Consider the following 6916-nt stretch of genomic DNA (forward strand, 5'->3'; position numbering starts at 1 on the left):
TGGGGTCTGGCCAATCAGGACTGGGCAAGATGGCCCGGATTGACCCCGATCATCAGCCAGGCAGAGGGACCCCACCTGTGCATGAATTTCGTGCACCGGGCCTCTAGTATAATAATAAAGTCCTAATTATCCCATCTCTATTTGCAAAGATAAATCCTTCAGTATTAGTAATTAGAGGATTATGCCATTCTTAGTACTTACATAATGATATTCAACCAGGTAGATTCAATTCTATATTTGGAAGTGGAAGCCAGAGAGAAAAAAGAAGCCAAAAATGTTACAGGTAATGATTTTTAAAAAATGAAGCTAGGAGTGGGGAATGCAGATGATCTAGGAAGCAGAAGGGGAATAAAAACAAGGTGAACCCATGTTTTACCACTCCCCCAAGAGGCAGACAAATGTTGAGGACGGTTTCAGCACAGCCTTGGGATGATGAGTGCATTGCTCAGTGGATGAGTCTGCTGGATGGTCAACCAAGAAGGGATAGACAAGAAGCCCTTGGTTCTTATCAGCCATCCCCTGTGTGCTCAGACATCTCATTATGAGATTATCTGAGATGGTAACTTTCAAAACATGGAACCAACCCCATAATTTGAATGGCAGTGGGTTATTTTCTTCCTACTGCAAAAATCTTAAAGGTTTTGGTTGTGTTTTTTGTTTGTTTGTTTGTTTTGTTTTTTAACATGTAGAAGAGTTTCCTATCATTGAACTCAAATTATTTAACATAAAACCTAAGACCATTTTTTTTTTTTTTTTGGTAAACTCCTGCATTCTAGCCAGAATTGCAAAACTACACTATAATTCTTTAAGTGATAGCAATGAGATCAAAGGGACTCACCCTAGAATTAGCTTTAAAGTAAACTATTGGGGCTTCCAGGAAAGGAGAGAATGTGTGTTTACTAACCTTCTCTTCCTGAAGCCCAGTAAAATGAGTAAAATAAACTGTATTTTCCCTCAAAGGATATCTTTAGTAATGATAATCAAAGATAATAATAGTCAAGTTCGGACTTCTTTAAAACTTTTAATTCTTTTCTTTGAGCTTTTCTGTTTTAGGACAAAAGTTCTACCTGACCTCTCATTAAGTTTACTTGAAAGAAGCAACAACCTTACTATCTGTTCAAATTGCTCTGCTAAAAATAGCAGGAAAAAAATTAAACACAGTGTTGTTTACTGTCTTCTTAATACTTTAACAACTGTAAGAGCCATTTTTGTTTACATTTTGAAATTGGGCCCAGAGAAGAAAAAGCCCATCCATTATAGGAAACTTCTGAAAGTTAAAAGTACATGTTTTTTAAGTAACCCTTCAATATTCCTCTTCTGTGGATATTGGGTGGTACTGATAATACAGGGATAGGCAAAAGTAGGTTTACAGTTCTGAGTATGCAAAACACAGCATTTATTCTTTATTATTATTTATTTATTATCATTATTAGACTACTTTTGCCCACCCCTGTATATTAGCTTCAACAAGGAAAGGATTCTCCTGGTTGGCATGGCTCAGTGGTTGAGCATCAACCTATGAGCCAGGAGGAGTCACAGTTAGATCTCGGTCAGGGTACATTCCGGGGTTGGGGTCTTGATCCCCAGTGTGGAGCATGCAGGAAGCAGCTGAACAACGATTCTCTCTCATCATTGATGTTTCTATCTCTCTCTCTCCTTCTTCCTTCCTCTCTGAAATCAAGAAAAAGATATTTTAAAAAAATAAAGAAAAGGATTCAAAAACCACAAAATGGACGGGAAACAAAGGACCCCAGCTGTGCTCCTAGGTTTACTGCTGGGTTTCCCTCTAACAAGCCTCACTTTCACCTTCATGCAGAATGACGAAACCTTACCGGCAGCCATGAAATGAAGCCTGGCTGTTCTTGAGCGCCCAGCATGGCCACACCATCTCTGTTGTCAGAGACGGGTCTGGTGCTCCCCCCAGGCTTGGAAATAATCCCACGAGAGGCCAGCCTTGGACCCAGTCCAGTCAAAAGTTCTGTATGAAACGAGGGAATGGCATTTCCTTGAACGCGGGCATCAGTTTAGAATGCTCACAAGGATCATGAACAAAACCAGATGGTCTCTGAGGTAAACCATCAAAGCCTCCCAGGAGTTCTTGCGCTAAGAATGCACCATCCATGACTCCACTCTAAACTTCTTTAATCCTTGTGGACAGAAATAGACCAGTCCGGCCAAACCATTTCAATCCTATGTAACTGGATTTTCTTTTTGTAATCCATGACATTGGGGCAATCTCGGGACAGAGAGAGAAGACATCTATCCATGACTGTTCCATTTTGCTTCAGCAAGGATCAAGGCTACACACACTCACACACATTACACGCACACAAATCTCTTCTTTTGTTGGATCTTTGAATAGTTAAAGGTCGTGATTAGGGCTACCTGGCTGTGTTATTTGAAGAAGTATTATAATCAGGTCCATTTTATTTTTGCAGAGAAAGACCTCAGGGCCAAGTCTAGATAATGAGAAGAATGTTGGGGGAAGACCTGAAACTTTCCTGTGTAAAATATAAAAGGCCATTCATTGTGAACAGGAAACATTATTTGCAAGATAGTCTGGCTTTAAAGACTTGTTTCCTTCCCTTAATGTGGACTTAAGACTATCCAATCCCTGAGAATAATTGTTTGACCTTGAGAGATCTTATGTGAATGTGTGTTTTATCTAAAGGCACCCAGAGGAGATCAACAGACATCAAGAAAAATAAGAAAAGTCATTGTTACTTCCTGTATTGTTCTGCCATACACATGTGCCACCATCCCCACCACTTCTCCCATAACTCAGACTGGGAAAATGTTCTACTGTGTGCATTCTTGTGCCTAAGGGTGTCTACTAAGTCCTACAGTGAAACCAACTCCTGTAGACAGTGAGTGCAATATTCTTAAAGTAGGGTACAGATTGGCCCTGTGAACAATGTATAAAAGGTGCTCTCTCCAACAAATGAGAGCAGGACAGAAAGGCAAGCAAGCTGGATATACCTGCAAAGGGCTTAACTTTTTTGCTCAGATTCCAGAAATAGTTATATTCAAAGCATTGGTTTATGGTAATAGTGGACATTCTGACAGGTGTGAGGTGATATCTCATTGGTTTTTTTGTGTGTTTGTTTTAATATGTTTTTATTGATTTTGGAGATAGAGGAAAGGAGAGGGAGAGAGAGAAACATTGATGTTAGAGAGAAATATTGATCAGTTACCTTCTGTACATGCCCCAACCAGGGACGGAACCCACAACCCCCGTATGTGCCCTGACCGGAATCAAAGCGACAAACTTTTGGTGTACAGGATGATGCTCAACCAACTGAGCCACTCCGGCCTGGCTCATTGTGGTTTTAATTAGCATCTCTTTGATGATTAGAGACATTGAACATGTTTTCATGTCTATTGGCCTGAAATATGTCCTCTGTGAAGAAGTGTTTATTCAGGTCCTTTGCCCATTTTTTTAATTGGGATGTTTGTCTTCTTGATGTTGACTTGTAACCTTATGCTCTCTTAATATCTTCCATCACCCAGGCATATTCTATCAGTGCAAGAGATCATTAATCCTAATGATTACAAAATGGTTAAGAGAAGGCTAAATATTTTTCATGTTGAACTGACAATTATAAGTTCAAGTTAAATATGCCTGAGGATACTCTGCAAAATGGACTTAATTTCATCTCCACTGGAGTTAAATATGCCTGGGGATACTCTGAAAAGTGGATTTCAATTATATCTTAATTTACTTCTTTACCTGGTACCTACCTTCTTTTTTTATATGCATATGTTCTCGAGGAAAGCCAAATGGAGAGATTATGCATTATTGCTTCCAAAGCAACAATATAGTAGTCGAAGAACTACTACCTTTTGTGCCGCTGGCTCCCTCCCAACCCACACGTGCCCGGACATGACCACTGATCAGTTGCCTCCACTTTCCAGAACTCAGCCATCTATTCTCAGCATAGGAAATCCAACTGGAAAAAGTAGGTATACTGTGCCTTGGCTGGTGTGGCTCAGTTGGTTGAGCATCATTCCATGAATGGAGAGGGCACTGGTTCTATTCCCAGTCAGGGCACAGGCCCAGGTTGTAGGCTCAATCCCCAGTAGGGGGTGTGCTGCAGGCAGCCAATCAATGTTTTTCTCTTTCCCTCTCCCTCCCTTTCTCTCTCTCTAGAATCAGTAAAAACATATTTTTTAAAAAAGTAGAAATATTGCCCAGCCCCAGCATGGCTCAGTGGTTGAGCATCAACCTATGAACTGGGAGGTCACGATTCGATTCCTGGTCAGGGCACATGCCCGGGTTGCGGGCTCAATACCCAGTGTGGGGCGTGCAGGAGCCAGACGATCAATGATTCTCTCTCATCATTGATGTTTCTTTCTCTCCTTCTCCCTTCCTCTCTGAAACAAATAAAAAAAATATATATTTTAAAGTAGAAATATTGTATGTCCTAATTTTCTTCATAGAAGTTGTAATAAAAATTAGAATAGGTTTATACCGTCGCCACATATTGAAATTACCTGACCTTGTTTTGCCACTCTGGCACCGTATTGAAATTCATCAAAATTCAGGTAGTTGTAAATGAAGCATGAATAGAAATAATAACTTGAAATGCTGAAATAATCTCTCAGTTATTTAGATTGTATAAACATAGCAATAAAAGAAACAACAGCAATCTTGTCCCCCAAGAGTAGATGATTCAGATAAAAATGTTTTTCTAATAAGTAGTATGCTTTGGTATGGTATTATTAAAGGAAACATGAAAATTCCAATCATCCTTGCTAAATTGCACGTCTGCTAACTTCAGCTATTTTGAGATTTTTTAAAAGTTAAACCATTTCTGAGTTACAGAAAAAATATGCACTGTTCCCTTGTGCATGGAAATAAAATGGAATCTATTCATCCCATCTTGTTATTTAAATTCCTTAGAAAATTAGGTGAATCTGATGATTCATGAAACAAACTTTGAAATTATGTTCAATACAGCTTATTGCACTCCTGGGGTGATTGTGATAACTTGCATTTAGCATTTTTGCATGCTGGCTTTTATGTAGTACATTTATAATTCTCACCAAAAAACCTGGAAGAGAGTACTTTTACTTAAGGTGTTAATAGTTTGCCCAAGATCACTCAGAGTCAGAGCCAAAATCAAGTCATGTCTAAAACCAAAGTCTAAGCTCTGTTCATGAAGCAATGATATTTAGATAATTCTTAGAGATCCAAATAATGTCTTTTGTTTTTGTAGAACCACTATAATCTCAGTATCATGCTATCAATCTAGATTGTAAGAACACTGAAATTCTAAATTACCAAGGCCAGATCTTTTCTAGTAAAGCAATTTTTAATGTTTTTAAAAATATATTTTTATTGATTTTACAGAGAGGAAGGGAGAGGGATAGAGAGTTAGAAACATCAATGAGAAAACATCTCATTGATCAGCTGCCTCCTGGAGCCTAGTAGGGGATCAAGCTCAGGATCAAGCCTGTAACCAAGGTACATGCCCTTGACTGGAATCGAACCTGGGACCCTTCATTCAGTCTGCGGGCCGACACTCTATCCATTGAGCCACACTGGTTAGGGTTTCAATATGTTTTTTATTGATTTTAGAGAGAGAGAGAGAAACATTGATGTGATGTAGAAACATCAATCATTTGCCTACCATACACACTGCAGCTGGGGATCAAACCCTGCCACCCAGATATGTGCCCTGACTGAGAATTGAACTGCTGACTTTTTAGTGCATGGGACGGTGCTCAACCAACCAAACCACACCGGCCAGGGTTCTAGTGAAGCAATTTTCATAAAATATCCACTTAGTAGAAAAGAATGCTAATTGACAGTAGAAAAAAAATCTCTCTTAAAACGTTCTATCAGCCAGGATCTCCAAATTCAAAGGAAAAGGTGTCTATTCCTCCTGCCCAAGGTTCACTTCTTCAACTGGGTTCTAGAATCGTCTTATTCCAAGTGGGGTCCTCCAACCAGCAGCCTGAATGCATCAGAAATGCACAATCTCAGGCCCCATACCTAATGGCTAACTCAGAATCTGCATATTAATAAGATCTGGGATCTCATTTGATCATTAAAGTTTGAAATACTCTGCTAGATGATGCATACCTTACCCCTGCCTTGGGCCCCTCAATTATCCCCTTTCTTTCCTGTGTTAATTTTTTTCTGCAGGTTTTTCTTTATTTCTCACATCGGAACACTCTTTTAAAAGCCCTCTGCTGATGCTGCCCCTACCCAGCTATGATCTTATTTCTCTCATTTTCTCAATCAAATACCTTGAAGGGGATGTCGGTACTCCCTGAATCCATATCTGCAATGCCTGTTCACATCTCGACCCACTGCAGGATAATTACCGGCAGAATATCGCTACTGTTGTAGTTTAACCCAGTTACTGATAACTGGAAAGGAGCAAAGGGAAGGCCAGATATTATGGGCAAGGCATTTGTGCAGCTTTGCCAGGAAGCTGCAGTTTAACACTCCCCGGGGTACCACTGACCCATGCCCTGCAGATGGATGGGGGAAGCGAGTGGACAGGAGAAGAATGGACACACGCCCACTAAAGTCTGGGTGACATAGGAATGGTGCTTGTCTGTCAGTCACACCTGGGAACAGGTCACTGGCCAGAGTAGGCGTGGCCACTGCAAGTGTGGGAGGATTTGAGATATTTAATCTTCTAAACAAAGGAGCTCACTCTCTCTGTGTTCGCTCTCTTGCCTCTTGCTTGCTCCTGCTTTACCCCTGGCTTGCAGCGCTCTCATGTTCTTGCATTCGCCCACATGGCCTTCAGCCACGTGGACCCCACACATCATGGACTAATGGACTGCAACTAGCTTAATGCTAAACTGGACCCGGCTGCAATATGGAATGGAAACTTTGGGTGCTGGCTTTGCTTCTAGCTCTGTTGAATCCCCGGCTACATATCTTCCAGGACTGAAT

The sequence above is a fragment of the Plecotus auritus genome (genome assembly GCF_963455305.1).
Source record: "Plecotus auritus genome assembly, chromosome: 3".
NCBI classification, from domain to species: Eukaryota; Metazoa; Chordata; class Mammalia; order Chiroptera; family Vespertilionidae; genus Plecotus; species Plecotus auritus.